We start from the raw sequence: 16,093 nt of genomic DNA, 5'->3' as shown, positions 1-16,093 counted from the left end.
TCTGTATATAATAAAATAAGAAAAAATTAGGCATTTATTCAGAAAAAAATTATATAGCAAATTTTTATTTTTCATTTTTTCTAAGTTCAAAATACCTACCTATTAATTGTCCTTTCTTCGGAGCAAAGGATCTTTGTATTAACTAAAAGTGGAAACTCTTTTGGCCTATGTTCTAATATGGCATACTTAATCGATATCATATGTAGAGTAACTTATACTAGAGCGGTACTGTCATAGTAAATTTTGTAACCCCAGTAAATTACTGCCATCTGTCGACACACTTTAAAACTAAAAATGAAGATTTATAAAAATACGATAAAATGTATTTAAATATAGATAAATGATTTTTTTATTTGCATTAATTATTTTTATGATTTTGACCCATGTTCTTTCACTGATATGCGTTAAAATTGTTAAATAACAAACGAAACCGTCAACGCCATCTATACGACAGTAGGCCAAAGCTAGTAGCGCCCTCTGAACGAGAATCAAATTTTCTTGATTTTCGAGACACGTTTTTTCCTTAGAGTGTATCCACCTATTACGGAGTTATATCTATCTTTGTCGATATCAAAAAATGTACCAACATAAAAATTCTGGTATTGCTTAATACATCGGTGTATATACAATGTGAAAAAAATATATATACGCGTCGACTTGAGGAACCTCCTCCGTTTGCGGGCTTGGTTTCCGCAACTCGACGTCACATATTGCGCCTATTCTGCGTGATGGGTTGCCGGCACTACTCTTGCCAACCCAACTCCTCCAGGAAGCCTAGCAGACCCTTGATGTTGCCGACGACTTCTGGGAGAGACCCCGGCGAACCGAGGTATTGTGCCCGGTATTCTGCCACCCCTGGACATCCCGGTATTCTCCCACCTCGGTCAAAAAGTAAAAATAATCCAAATAAAATAAAAAATTGAATTGACCGTTCTTCCGCGACTTTTCTTTGGCATTATTTAAATGACGTCTATCATTACATGTATTTGACGTTGACGCTGTCTAAGATTTATATTAGAGCGGTAGATTTTCTTTTTTCTTGAATTCCAATTTATTAAACCTATAACTAGTACTTTATTACTACTTAATTATCGAGCGAGCGATCCAAGGTCCAAGACAGGCGACAAACTGCACAGGACCGGGATCAGTGGCGAACTGTCGTGTTGGAGGCCAAGACACACTTTGGGTCGCTGCGCCAGAGGAGTAAGTAGTAAGTACTACTTAATTATAATTTGTAAATTACCTAAAGGGGCCCACTGCCTATCAGTCCGCCGGACGATATCGGCCTGTCAGTTAGAACAAAAATTCGACGAGTTCCGAATAACTGACAGGCCGATATCGTCCGGCGGACTGATAGTCAGTGGGCCCAATTGGTGCTAGAAAGACAGAAAAACCGGACAAGTGCGAGTCGGACTCGCCCACCGAGTGTTCCGTACTTTTTAGTATTTGTTGTTATAGCGACAACAGAAATACATCATCTGTGAAAATTTCAACTGTCTAGCTATCACGGTTCATGAGATACAGAGTGGTGACAGACAGACAGACGGACAGCGGAGTCTTAGTAATAGGGTCCCGTTTTTACCCTTTGGGTACGGAACCCTAAAAATGAAATTTGACATAAACTTTAAGTTTTGAAATATGTTCCACCGATCATCCAGAAAGTTGCATATCTAGTGGTGGATGTCATTAATTTGATAACCTCTTGTGGGAGGGTATGTGTGGTATTTTCTATAAAAAGGGACCTTATTGTCGATGGAGCTACAGCCTGGTGACAGACATACAAATAGACAGACGCACGGACAGAGGAGTCTTAGTAATAGTCCCGTTTTTACCCCTTGGGCACGGAACCCTAAAAAAGGGGGTTTGCTAATTTGTGGTATTTTCATAAAAAGGGACCTTATTGTCGATGGCGCTTATGCCATTATTAACGATGCTCCGATATAAATACAATGCCGCGCGACGCTGTGCGGCGTAAGCGCCATCGACAATAAGGTCCCTTTTCATAGAAAATGCCCCATTTTACAACTAAGGACCAAGTAGGACAGCTCGTACGCATCCTGGCCAGTGCAACATGAATATTGAGACAGGATTGGACAATAGTAACTTGAGCGTTCCGCTCCGAATCCTGCGCATTGTCTCATCTCATCGTCGTGTGCGCAACACAGATCGATACTGCAGCAGATATGCCACTTTTTTCATAAATGACTCTTACTCCTCGCTAATAATCGCGTTGACATAAAATTTAAAATTGGAATTAGTATAGAATAGTATAGTATAAAATCAACTAATAATTGTTATAAAACCTCATTTACTTAAATAATTTAACTACGACATTCTGTAACCATAACTTTATTTTTATTTTATTGACGCAATGCATTTACGCATCTCACCCCATAGCCCATTAGGGGGTGGTATGTGGGGGGTGGTGTGTGTAGACTTTTGACTTGTGAGAAGAGAATGTTTAAATTTTGACTTTTGTGGAAGGATAGGCTGGGAACCTAAAACAAACAAATATTATGAACGACATAGACAAACACAGGACATGCCACGTATCACCACCTCGTCCTCAAAACTACGTCTGACTGATATCACAGAATAAATAATAGTATTATCATAGAGTAACTTATACTAGAGCGGCACTGTCATAGTAAATTTTGTAACCCCAGTAAATTCACTGCCATCTGTCGACACACTTTAAAACTAAAAATAAAGATTTATAAAAATACGATAGAATGTATTTAAATATGGATAAATGATTTTTTTTATTTGCATTAATTATTTTTATGATTTTGACCCATGTTCTTTCACTGATATGCGTTAAAATTGTTAAATAACAAACGAAACCGTCAACGCCATCTATACGACTGTAGGCCAAAACTAGTAGCGCCCTCTGAACGAGAGTCAAATTTTCTTGATTTTTCGAGGCACGTTTTTTCCTTAGACTGTATCCATCTATTACGGAGTTATATTTATCTTTGGTATTATAATATACTGATATCTCCACATCGGCGGGGAGCAAACCGAGACAGCTTGATCGCAGCCGCCAGGAGGGTAGAGTTAAACCAAGCCAAAAAAAAATCATTTATTTCAGACGAATAAGTGTCCATATTTTATATTAAAGGAAAAAATGGAAAAAGTTACACTTACGGCAGGATTTGAACCCAACCTCCGCAATCCGTGCGTTGCTCTTAACCAATTGAACTATGGAAGCCTACCAGAACCTTGCAAATCTTTCCATTCCTTCCAAAGATAGATATAACTCCGTAATAGATGGATACAGTCTAAGGAAAAAACGTGCCTCGAAAATCACGAAAATTTGATTCTCGATCAGATGGCGCCACTAGTTTTGGCCTACACTCGTATAGAGGGCGTTGACTGTTTCGTTTTTTATTTATAATTTTAACGCATACGAGTGAAAGAACATAGGTCAAAATCATATAATAGTTATTTGTTATACAAGGGTGCAAAGTTGTATTTTACCCCCGAGTGTAGAATTGAAACACGAGCAAGCGAAAGGATTCTATAGGTGAACCACGAGCGAAGCGAGTGGTTCTAAAATAGAATCCTGAGCGTAGCGAGTGTTTCAACACACGAGAAGTAAAATACATTTGCGCCCGTGTGTAACACAAAACTTTTCATCTCACTATAGCGAGGAAAGTGCAACATCCACAGGCGTTAGATCATCTTCATCACTGGAATCACTCATTTCTTTACGATATTATAACAGAAAACTCTGGATGTTGTGTATTTTTACGCGAGTCGGTGAGAAAAGGTTTTAAGTAAAAAAATTGTTGACAATGTTGACATTTCTGATGTATGAAATATCAACGATGCGTTTTGAAATTGCATCGACTCAACTTGTGCGTTCAGAATTATATTTAACATCATTATAAAAAAACAAACCTTTCTTATGGAATTTTAAGGTTTATGACTTAAAATCATTAAATAAAGCTAAATTTGGTATTTTTTAATAGATTCTCAAACCATTTATTTAATGATAATTAATATCGAACGAACCATTATCATGAGCGTTTTACGTTTTGTTATCTGTCAAGCTACTTAAACACGCTCCATCCAAGGTCAAATTACTTTCCCCACTAGTGGATAAAACGCGTTTTTCCCCGCTTGTATTGAAGGATAAACGACAACTTTCCGAGCTAGTGAGGGGAAAAAATAATTAATGCAAATAAAAAAATCATTTATCCATATTTAAATACATTTTATCGTATTTTTATAAATATTTATTTTTAGTTTTAAAGTGTGTCGACAGATGGCAGTGAATTTACTGGGGTTACAAAATTTACTATGACAGTACCGCTCTAGTATAAGTTACTCTATGATTCCTTCCCTTATGTATACACGCCTTTGGGGTGCCGTAAAGCGACATCTACCGTAAGACGATTACATCTTTTTAACGGCACCGGAGTCTCAAGTTGCATTGAGAATTCACCAGTAACAATGTTCACCCATACTAAAATCATGTCAATCAATCATTTTTTAACATGCAGATACGTCTGCGAGCGATACTCCAAATTATTATTTATTTGGATTATTTTTTATTTGGAGTATCGCTCGCAGACGTATCTGCATGTTAAAAAATTGAAGTGTCGATAGTTTGTTAGTATCAAGTAAATACTTAAATAACTATAATAGTTAGTTAACTATATTAGTTGCCTTTGTACACATGATGTTTTTTTCTTGTTTTATGTTTCTTTTTGCACAATAGTTTTACTATTACTACTACTACTACTATTAGTACCTAAACTTAAGTGAAGCCAGGACCAGTGCCTGATTAGGCTAAGTTGGCAGCGATTTTGATAGCCCAGACCGCTCAAGCGTTATTTTAAACTTCTATGTATTCCATTTCGTGGTTAACTAAGTATATACTTTTTGTTTTAAATATACTTTTTCTTTGTAATATGTTTGTATGAAATGTAGTTTAGAAATCAGAAACATTTATTATTCAAACTGTCTAGGAGAAGTATAGCTAGGTACATTTTTTTTGATACCCATCAACAGTTTTACCCTTTTCAGGCATACAATTTACCATGAATAAATGAATTCTATTCTATTCTATGAGATTATGACGTTTAAATAACACTTGCACCGTCTGGGCTATAAAAATCGCTGCCAACTTAGCTTGGTCTAACTCTATATACCCTCCCACAAGAGGTTATCGAATGAATGACATCCACCACTAGATATGCAACTTTCTGGATGACCAGTGCCCTGTTTATCAAAAGCTTGTAGTTTGTAATACAAGTGGAAGTCCCTTTCTAACAAAAGCTGTCAGAAAGTGAGTTCCGCTTGTATTACAAGCTTCAAGCTTTTGATAAACAGAGCACTGGTGGAACATATTTCAAAAAGTTTGTCAAATTTCATTTTTGCCACAAGTTTTTATCGCAAAAACTGTGATAAAACAACGCAACGTAATTATGTTTGGGTTTGTTAGAACTGTCTTATGACTGAATTGATATGAATTGTGTATTCGTTGGCTGATATGAATTGTGTATTCGTTGCCTGATGAGCCACAGTACAGCCAGCAATAAAAGCTTGTAGAAGAAATTAAAATTTTATTTGCTAATTCCGGCCCTTATCGGTTTGCAAAACACTGATAAACATGATTTTTGATTTTTACTCATTATTCACAACGACGGGACTTAATCGCGTAAAATATGTTTTAAATTTACCTCCGACGTTTCGAGGACGGCGTTGTCCCCGTGGCGATTAAGTCCCGTCGTTGTAAATAATAAATTAAATTGTGAACAAAAAACTTATTTTAAACTAAAACCCTAAATAGGTAATTTCATTATTTTAGTGTGTCATAATTGTTTTGGTATATTTTATAATTCCTTGTTTATGATATGTATGCACGTAATTAATATAGCACGTAATTTTAGTGGCATACCTGCAATAATATCGTGTAATCTATGATGAGACTCGAGAAAGAACAATTATATAATGTAATTGTAAAAGTGTTTTAATAAACCGTATGGAATGTACGACAACAGTTCCAACCCATTCACTTTGTTACCACTGGCACAGTATTAGTAATAGTATTATCATACAGAACGGCCACGAACCGCCCCGCCCCGACTCGAATTACCTCACCCCGCGACAGCAGACTGACGGCCGTTTGCCGGCCGCTGGGTAGTTCGAAAAACACGCGCGCCTAGAAGATGTTGATGTCAAGTTTAGCCAGTCTTCTCCGAGACCACGGGGACAACGCCGTCCTCGAAACGTCGGAGGTAAATTTAGGAGCCAAGGGGCGCTGCGTAGAGATGTGGCCTCGCTCTGCATTTTCTATCGCGTGTACAACGGGGAGTGCTCCGAGGAATTGTTCGGATTAATCCCTGCCGCTTCTTTTCGCCATCGCCCTACGCGACAACATTACGTTACCATCCTCACCACTTAGATGGTTGGCAGTCCTCAACTGTGCGTTTCTCTAGAAACTTCCTGCCTCGCACAGCTAAACTGTGGAATGAACTGTCGCCTGCGGTATTTCCGGACCGATATGACCTTCAAACCTTCAAGAAAAGAGCGTATTCCCATCTTAAAGGCCGGCAACGCACTTACAACCCCTCTGGTGTTGCAGGTGTCCATGGGCGGCGGTAATCGCTTACCATCAGGTGATCCGTCTGCTCGTTTGCCTCCTATTTCATTAAAAAAAAACGCCCTTTATACGAGAGTAGGCCAAAGGTAGTGGCGCCGTCTGATCGAGAATCAAATTTTCTTGGTTTTTTCGAGGCACATTTTTTCCTTAGACTGTATCCATCTATTACGGAGTTATATCTATCTTTGGCAGTAGTGTAATACCGGTTTAGCGCTTGCGCGGCCGCGGTGTCTCGAGTCTCGCGCCACAGCTCAGTCGCCGTCCAACCCCGACCCGACCATGAAAAACAAACCCGGTCGGTGATAAGGACAAAGCATGGCACTATTTTCTCTTTCCTCTTATTAGAATCGCAATAAGACTATCTTTCTCTATCAAAGAGTGTCAGGCTCTTGGCTCCATCAGACACAACATGTCAACTCGATCACTAAGTTGTAATTCACACTCTAACTTACATGTTTTGTGTTCAAGTCTATTTATATTTTGGTGGAGTATCGTGTTGTTGTAGCCGATTCGTAGCGGATAGCGTGAACGTCATCATTTGGCCCTTATCCTTATTGAAAGGGAAGTTTGGGTTGGCCTAAAGCAAAGGGGGTGCAAAAAAAAGACATAATTTTTTAGTAGGTACAATAACATGTCTGTTCTGGCGCTCGCCGGCCGCTCATCGCGGTCAACCTAACACACACCTCTTCGCTTCGCTCGTCGTCGCACCTATCTTGTCTCGGTTACTTAAATTTACTGTTCCAAATGATTGATTTTAATTTGTCAAGTAGTGGTTTCAACTTGCGGGTCAAATATCTCGGCCATTTTTGATTTTAGAGAAAAGTTTTTCCTACAAAACATGCTTATTTTAGCGTATTCTCTACGATAACACAATAAAAAATAGGTGTCATAATAACATCACTCCGATGAAAATTTTTCTAAGTGTCGGCACCCCCTTTGCTTTAGTCCAACCGAAGTTTGTTCACTATGCTTCAACTGTTTATCCGGTCTTGGTCATCTTACAGTGTTCCAGTTTATGCTTCTTCAAGTAACATTTTCTTTTAAATGACTTGTCACAAAATCGCAGTATAACTTCAGTGTGTATTTGTCGGTGACCTTCTAAATTAGTTTTTCGCCCAAACCGCTTGTTACATGTGTCACAGGAAAAGGGCTTTTCTCCAGTATGTGTTAATTCATGTCCCCTTAAGGTAGACACATGCGAAAACCGTTTGTTGCATATTTTGCATATGTATGGTTTTTCCCCACTATGAACCCGTGTATGACTTATTAAATTAGACATAGTTCTAAATCGTTTTTTACATGCGTCACACGAATGTGGTTTTATGTCAGTATGAATTAGTGTATGTTTTTTTAAACAACTAGCAGTTATACAAATCGTTTTTTACATACGTCACACGAATATGGTCTAAAGGTCTGGGAAGGGTAAAGAGAGAAGGTGCTGGTGTGAATTCGTATATGTTTATTCCGGTAAGCTTTAGATGAGAAACCCTTTCCACATAACTTGCATGTGTATGGTTTTTCACCACTATGAACCAATGTATGAATTTTCAAACTCTTCGCAGACTTAAATCGTTTTTTACATACGTCACACACATATGGTCTTATGTCACTATGAACCAATGTATGAATTTTCAAACTCTTCGCAGACTTAAATCGTTTTTTACATATGTCACACACATATGGTCTTATGTCACTATGAATCAGTGTATGCATTTTTAAACAAGTAGCAGTTCTAAATCGTTTTTTACATACGTCACACGAATATGGTCTTATGTCACCATGAATCAGGGTATGATTTTTTAAATTAGTCGAATTTCTAAATCGTTTTTTACATACGTCACACCAATATGGTCTTATGTCGGTGTGAATTCCTACATGATAATTCAACCCTCCTTAAGTTGGGAAACGCTTTCCACATGTTTCGCAGTAGTATGATTTTTCTTCAATGTTATTGCATTTAAAGTCCTTATACTTTGACTGTGTGGAGTGCGTTTTAATGTGATGCTTTAAGCTATTTTTTCGCTGAAATATTCTACTGCAAATGTCACACTCATAAATATGAACTTCTGAATTTTTTCTCTTCAGTATCCGATTTCGTATCAGAACTCGCGAGCATGAGGGATCTTCCTTGACTTCATTTTCACACTCTGCCTCCATCAGACTCTCTGAATGATGTCCATTCTGTGATTCTTCTTTGATGTGCACTGCTGTATAAAAAAAACTGGTTAGTAAAGTTCTAGGGGTGGAAGTGAAAGATGCATAAGACGCGAGTTGGCATAGTGGCTGTTGATAGCCACCGGGTATAAAGCGGTGCACACCTCTCTCCAAACTTCTTTTTTTTTTTTTTTGGCGGGGACGGGCCTGGGATGGTTATGTGGGACTCCCGTATAGGCTCATGGGACCCACGGTTTACCCACTAAAAACCCCTCTTGACCGCCTCAGGGCTATAAGGCGAGGCCACAGGAACACTGGAGCACTCTTCCGCAGCACCTCTCGACACCCCTGAGCCGCTTACACCAATGTTGCTCCTGCCAGTTTCAGGGGCCCATCTAGTCAGTGACAAGTCACCGCCTGGCTTGATACGTGTGTTAAGGTTCAGGGGCCCGTCTAGTCAGCGACAAGTCACCACCTGGCTCGATAATGTGTGTTAGCATTGCAGTTATGGCAGGTGTCTGGACTCTTCTCTATAGCCCAGTCTCATTGTCCACCCAAACTTTGCTCTCTGAACACTCTGAAGGCTCTGAACTCTGACTCTGGATACAGGCATTATCAGTTGTTTAAACTGCCTGCCTGCATTACAAATAATAATATTAATAATATGTTTATGTAGATGGTGATCTTGGACACGGCGCGGATAGTCCGCCGGTTCCTCTCTCTGCGGCCCTGACCACCGGCAGATTGGGCCTTGCCCCGCTGCCGGCGGTACCCTAGGTTAGGTTTTTTATAATGTGTTTATATATTTTTTGTAATGTTTTGTAAGTGTTTTTTGTATTTTACTTTTATATCCATATTATAAAAACCTAGCCTAAGATGAAAGATAAATAAAGATTATAATAATAAATCGCACTTAAACTATCGTGAGACATATTTCAAAATATTTATTAGTAGTAACTTCAATCCATAGATGGTATACTGTTCACTTTTTCTACAACAGTCCCATGCTTGCTGCAACTGGTTCATGGGTGTCTATTGTTGCGTTCTACATAACATTAAAGCTCTCCAAGGGGCCTCTACGTGTTGGATCTATATCCCCACGCAAGCCTATAGAAAGACCGGGATTTATAGGCCCGTGATATCCAAGGAGATACAAATGATAATAAAATATAACTATGTTTATGTAGATGGAGTTTTTTAAATCTAGCTTGTTTTCTAAATCAATTGAAAACCCAGCCCGGATTCTAAATCCGGTCCTGTAAGCAGTACTATAATTTACTCAAGAAAACTAGTTTAATATCCTTAATACTTTTTTAATTAAAAATAAATGTACAATAAATCAAAATGCATTCAGTAATAGCCACGTTTCGAAGCCGAAGTCTAAATCACAAAAGAGGCGGTCGCCGGTGTCGCAGCGCTTTTTATACTGGTGGAGGGGCGCCACCACCACCTGGCCGGCCGCGCAGCAGGTAGAATCTTGGGGCGCGCTCAGGGTTGCCAACACGGCCGTTCTGCAATGTGTCAGCCCCTGACACCACCATGATCCATCCAGGGTCCTGTACTCCTGTAATATGCGAAATTACATATAATTAAAATATGTACTTTTTTTACGTTTTTTTTTTCTCCCAGTAATTATTTCAACTGGTTTGCACGACATGAGCTTTATATGATAGACTTATATTTTACCAAGTGTTGACCACTTAGCACCAGACAATTTAAATACAGCTATTAAACAGGTTCTGAATAATAATCACTCGCACTTATTAACTCCAAGAGACCGAGTTAGATTATAATCGAACCTGTTCATTCTCATTATAAAGTCATTTGCACTTAACGAGCGAAAAACTTCACTTAAGCGTTCCAAATTCACTTCATAACAAGTCTTCTTTGTCTATGGTGCAGCACATGATAAAAATTAGTTATTAAGAGTCAAAGTCTGATACAAAACATATATGTGCCGTTTTCAACCAAAAGGTTACTTACTGTCGCTTGTCAGTAAGGCGCTATTTCCATATAGCTTCAATTAGAAATTGACAAGCGACAAGCTACAATGTGATACCTTTTGATTGAAAACGTCACATATGAAGTATATATTTATACGAGTAGGTATGTGACAAGGCTTTTAATGTAACATAGTTTTTTTTTTATCTTGCCAACACGAAACAACAATAAAAATAAAGACTTACATTCAATCTGAAGGCCAATCTCCTATTTGAATCCACGGCTTCATGTTTTCCGCCGCGGCTGTGCCCGAATAGCGCTTAGTACTTCTTTCAGAGCCTCGCACATCCGTCACCTCGTATCTGTCATTCCCTAGGACTCACTTGACTTAAAACGGCCCCTTATAAGTTGCCATTAACTTCCTACTTTGACCATCGTTATTTTTGCTTTGATTTTTCAGCAAAATAAGGTCACCCACCGAATACTTGCACGGTTGAATTCGTGATTCATCAAATCGCTTTTTCTGATATAATGCATCGGCTTTAATATTTTCATCGACCTTTTTCCGCAAGTCAGAAATATCAGTTAATACCCCGTTATCAAGCTCGGATGTCAATAAATTATCGCTAGCTGTTCTTACACGATAACCAAAGAACACTTCACTTGGTACTGCTTTGGTGGTTTTATGTATAGTACTGTTGAGTCCCTGTTGTAATACTTTAACATATTGGTCCCAACAATCGTCATCCGTGTTAGCGCCTAACGTCCTCATAGCGTCTAAAATAGTTTTATTAAAGCGTTCCACTTGACCGTTCCCCCGTGGCATACCCGTAGCAACTGTATGCAGCCGGATGTTTTTACTATGACAATATTGTGTAAACTCACTAGACGTAAACCCTGTCCCCGCATCAGTGATCAAGCGCCTGAGATATCCGAACGTTTTAGACATGAGTTCTAGTTCTTTAATGACGTGAGCAGAGTTTGTTGTTTTTACGCCATAAATGAATACAAACTTGGTGAACGCGTCAACCATCACTAATAAATACTTATTTTTCTGTTTTGTCTCGACAAATGGACCTAAGTGATCCATATGTAATGTATGATACGGTTGAGCATGCTTAGGTAAAGGAAACAGTTCACCTTCCTTTGGCCCGCCTTTGTTTTTGAAATACAAACAATTTATACAGTTTTTGATGTATTTCTTAACTGTATGTCTCACTCGTGGGAACCAATAAAGATGGTTGATGCGTTCGACAGTCTTGTCAACCGAAAAATGGCCCAGGTCGTCATGGGTGTTTCTTAGGATTTGCCAAATGCATTTTTTTGGCACCACCCATTTTCTACCTCGGGACGTTCTTCGGTAAACTTTATTACCTAAAAGCTCATACTTATTAAAAGTGTCCCTATTGTCATCGGCTTGTCCTGACTCGAGTATTTCTTTGATTTTTACTAACTCGGGGTCTTGTAATTGAACAGACAGCATCCAGTCAGCTTCTGTTATTGAAAGAACGACCTCACACTCAGATCTTTCACCAGATGGCACGGGATTTCGACTCAACGCATCTACGTGTTGCATACGTGCACCTTCTCGATGTTTAGTGGAGTCAATATAAAGTTTAAGTTACATTAAATGCACACTCAAATTTTTCTACATGGGTGAATTCTATATCATATTGAATACCCGTCTGTAAAGTAACAACTTGATATCAGTTCCCGTTTTTGAGAAATAAAACTTTTTTTTAAATCTTTTATACTACTTAAACAATAATTCCCACATAAGATATTTTTCGTAGAATGGGTTATGAAGCTTATACGACTACACGGTCAGAATATCTCTCGACAATAATGTAAATTATAGATTTATTGAAACAAATTATTATTTTGTAAGTTTTTCATGACCGAGGAACTCCCACACCGAGAGAAAAGTTTACTATGGTGGTTATGAAGTAGTTGTATCGATCATGTTTAAAAATCTTCCGAGTCACTACTATATTTGTAGAATAGCAGCAAGATTTTGGAAACAAACAGCAAATAATGTTCTGCACAATTAATGGACATTTCTAGTTTTTTGCCAGTAACTGCACAAGTTATGGAAGAATAACGTATTCATTTTTCTCTCGATAATTAAATCAATTTCCAGCATAAAAAAATTAAAAAGTATGCGGTATTTCCAGGCATTCACAGAGGCCAATTCGAACTTTATTTAAGATGTCAATAATATATCATTTTGTTATCATTCGCCCGACCGTCTCGCTCGCTCCAAAACATATTTTAACTAGTACGAGCGAAACGCACACGCAAATTAAAAAAATGATATCTTTAATAACAAAGTTCGAATTAGCCTCAAGGTATACTAGGAAAGTATACCTTATGGCTTATGGCATTGCGTTAAGGTTCAATAGTTCAATGCATTAAGTGTCTGTCTTTATATGAAAAACGATAGCTGTCAAATTTTTATATCTATTCACAAAACGTTTAGAATACTGGATGCTGTGTCAGATATAAATAGACCCTTGAAGTCTTACAACTATCTATTATGCTTGATCTGAATCTTACTGGTTAGTAAGGACCGTCCACTTAGTTATACTTCGAATAGCCGCCCGGACAAATTATAAAGCTAATTTCGAATTTTAAATTTTGACAATTCACGAGAAGAGTAACGTAACGTCAAACGATATGTTTGTCCCTTTTCAACGATCCTGTCATCCGATGCTTTTAGTAGCGGGAGCTGTGAGAGTGAAAAGACGCAAATGTCAGCAATTCTTACCGCTTGGTATTTGTCAGCGAGCGCATCGCGACATGAAACCAGTATGAACCTGGCCCTCGATTACGTATAATTGTAAGGAAACTTGGGATCAAGTTATATTAGTCTAAGGTTGAGAATAAGACGTGCTCTGAATATACAGTGTGGAATTTTTTTATGGGCCCTGAAGGGAAAGTGCCTTAAAACCTTAAGTTAGCTCATTTTATTTTTAAAAAGAAACAAAACTGCATTCAAAGGTTTTTTGAAATTCGCTTGTCTCGCCTGGGAATCGAACCGACTAAAAATTCCAAACAATAAACACTCCCTATTTTATTCTACTAGTCGATACCACGTCGATACAGTTAATGTTAATGATAACATTTCTTCAAGAAACATTAGGTCTTACACTCGTCTGTCGTACAAAATTTCCATAAAATCGAATATTTAGTACTCAAGAATATTTTTAGACAAGCAAAATTGAAAAAAAAAAATTAAAAACCTTTGAATGCAATTTAGTTTCTTTTTAAAAATAAAAGAATGTCTCCTTTAAGTAAAATGAGCTAACTTAAGGTTTTCAGAGAATTTCCCTCCAGGGCCCATTAATTTGATTATTAAATTATAGTGGTAAGTAAGCGCATTGAGTATGCACTTTTGTCTCAGGCGATGCCGCTTGGCACGATTGATTGTTCCTCAGGGCAAATAAAACTGATTCAGCCCGGTAGCCACGAGATCGTAACGCCCCCCAAAAGGGGGGTGAAAGGGTCGGCTCCCCAAGTCCAATCTATGCTATATTTCTTCCTGTTCTTAGCAACTAGGGCAACTTATATATCATTTTCGTATAATTTAGGAACGAGGAATTCATTTTTGAAAAAATTCTTAGACCTTTCCATACAAAAAAAATGAGTTGTTTACTAAAAATTTAAATGTTATGTAATTTTTTGTGACAATTTTCCCTGTTACAATTACAGTGTGGCGATTTGCACTAAATAAAAAAATGGACAATGTAGCCCATTTATTGTTCATTCTGGAAAATATCACTTTAAAGGAATAGCTGCCGAAACGCCTGTCAAAAAAGAGGCGTTTTTTCTTACTAAGCGGCGTTTTAAGTTTCCAAGTTTTTATTCCTTACTTGTTGTTTTTATTCCTCACTAGTTGTTTTTATTATTTTTTCGCAACTGTGTTAAAAAACGTCGTTCGATACACGTGCGGAAATGTCATTCTTCACTCGTCCCGAGTCTTGCCAAGATACCTATCTCGGTACTCGTGAAGTAATGACATACTTTCCGCACTAGCATCGAAATGTACTATTTATTTCATTTGGGCACCAAGAAGTATGTTGGTAGTAAACCTTTTTGCGAGTAAAATAGTATGTAATAATGATTTAATATAATATTGTTAATTAACTAAAGTTTCATTATTGCGTCATTTCATCTCATAACCCATTGAATTGAATGACCTTTTTCACGTTTTCTGCAGCAATGCAGTCGACTGCAGCAATATTGAAGCGCGACATTGCTGTCGACTGCTATGGCAGTAGCCGTAAATGTCATAATCAAATTTCCTGTCTGGATTTTGACGTTCATTTAAAATTATTTAATCAAAGGGGATCATCGATTTTGGGCCCGGAGGACAAACCATCGCGTATATTATGGTACACTACACAGATGGTTACAGTAATTATAAACGCATTTGATTACGGAAAAAGATATAATATTGGGTGTAAATGAAACGGGAATGTATTATACAATAAAATAAATTATATCTATTATTAATTTCCGTAAATCACACCATCATCTTTATTAGCATAGCATAGCTTAACGCTCAATTTCGTACAAACCGTGAGGTTTTCACTAAGGAGTTTAAAATTCTCTTTGCACTAAACTTTATGGTTGGTAAAAAAGTCTGTATTCTAATTTGGCACTAACTGCCACTGTCTGTCATTGCTATGTCATAGCCTCATAGCTGACATACGTGAGATATATGCCGCAATGTACGCATTGCGCGTTTTATCGGAGCTTTGCCTGAGGTGTGTTAAGTAAGCGCGCAATCAAAATTAAACATGCGTAAACAATCGTTACGCGTACCGATGAAACTGGGTAAGTTAGTCATGGGAGAATTAACGGTCGACCGCATCGCGAACTCTCGGCAGTTCAAGCGGACCGATCGTCTACCGCGAACATTGAAGTGAGACGGAGATATGGAAGTCGATCAAACGTTCTCCACAGTGAATCAGTACCCGTCAGTTAGTGCCTGCGTGGGTAATTTAAATAGCTTGGACGTCGTAATAATTATGGTTGTATTCCATACAATATTACATATACGTGAGATTTTTTTTTGTTATTACACTAACATGAGTAAGAGATTTATGAAGGTGAAACAAAAGTCGAGTGTCCATTTTCTATAAGCAACAAAAAAAAATCGAAACAAAAATGGTTAATAGTAATTAAACGGATTCATTTACGTTAGAGATTTTTTTGTAGAATATAGTAAATATAAAGAGCTTAATTAACATGTAATTTTTATGTACACATTAGTTGTTATTTTTATGTAAAAAAAAAATTTTAATCAAGAAAGTTATTGGGGGCAGGTTTCTGTGCCAAGCTGGAAGAAAATATAAATACTTAATGAGTATATGCCTGAGA

The 16,093-nt window shown here is 37.8% G+C and overlaps 1 protein-coding gene across 1 annotated transcript in view; it reads right to left on the bottom strand.

The window, feature by feature from the left end:
* Positions 1 to 16,093, bottom strand: part of LOC134752816 (probable chitinase 2) — a 483,068-nt gene that overhangs the window by 399,872 nt on the left and 67,103 nt on the right. The window lies entirely within an intron of this gene.

This window comes from Cydia strobilella, chromosome 25, assembly GCF_947568885.1.
Source record: "Cydia strobilella chromosome 25, ilCydStro3.1, whole genome shotgun sequence".
Classification (NCBI taxonomy): domain Eukaryota; kingdom Metazoa; phylum Arthropoda; class Insecta; order Lepidoptera; family Tortricidae; genus Cydia; species Cydia strobilella.
Note: the sequence above shows the minus strand (reverse complement) of the source record. Positions and strands in the feature narration are given on the sequence as shown.